A 979-nucleotide genomic window follows, 5' to 3' on the forward strand; every position below is an offset into this window, starting at 1 on the left:
GAAGCTAGCAAAGCAAACCTCGAAAGACCACGAGTAAGAAGACAAACGAGAAACACACCAAAAGAGACAAATTTAATGTGGTTAGGTCAATCGACCTACGTCCACAAAGGAGATGAGCAATCCACTATAATTATGAGAGTACAAAATATAGAAAGAAACAACCTCAACCAATTCACTCGAAATACAAAGAGGCACAGGAAATTCTCCTCCATAATCGCAACTCTCAAAACCCTAGGACTACATTGTGAATGCTAATTGTGTTAGAAGGAAGCCTATATTTATAGAGTCCTAAAGCTTTCCTACAAGAAAGTGTTAGGGTATATACTATTAATCATGTGTTTAGACATAGTATTCTAACAATTTTCAAGATTAAATATCTAAGTGGGAGATTGTTAGGGTATATACTATTAACCATGCATTTAGATATAGTACATTATAACAATTGTGATGGTTAAAAGTCTAAGTGGGAGATTGTTAGGATATATACTATTAACCATGTGTTAAGAAATAATATTTATTATAGAATAAATATTTGCTCAATTTTAATAGATCATATATTCGTTTATGGTGTCTATTTACTTGTATAGTAGATGATTTAGTGTGTAGAGTTTTAGCTTATACACAGAGGATTAAATCATCGGTTCTTATAAGTATAAAGTTTAGAGAATATGTTCTTAAAACATATTCTCTAAACTATTAAATGTACTTATATTCTTAATCCTGATATAACTATTATGATCTGTATATATTAATTACCGTTTTGATTTATTAAAAGGTGAGATTTTGAGATGGGTCAATATGCCTGGTAAGTTGGATGATAATAATATATATTTGTGAAATAATAAATTAGTTGATGAAATCCATGTCTCGTTATAGAGATTGATTGATATGCCTTTTTGAGAAACTTATAAGTTTTCATCGTGTCAAACCTTGCAAGTGGATTTATGAATCCGACACATGAAATAAGTTAAGTAGTGCT

The sequence above is a fragment of the Solanum stenotomum genome, chromosome 1 (genome assembly GCF_019186545.1).
Source record: "Solanum stenotomum isolate F172 chromosome 1, ASM1918654v1, whole genome shotgun sequence".
NCBI classification, from domain to species: domain Eukaryota; kingdom Viridiplantae; phylum Streptophyta; class Magnoliopsida; order Solanales; family Solanaceae; genus Solanum; species Solanum stenotomum.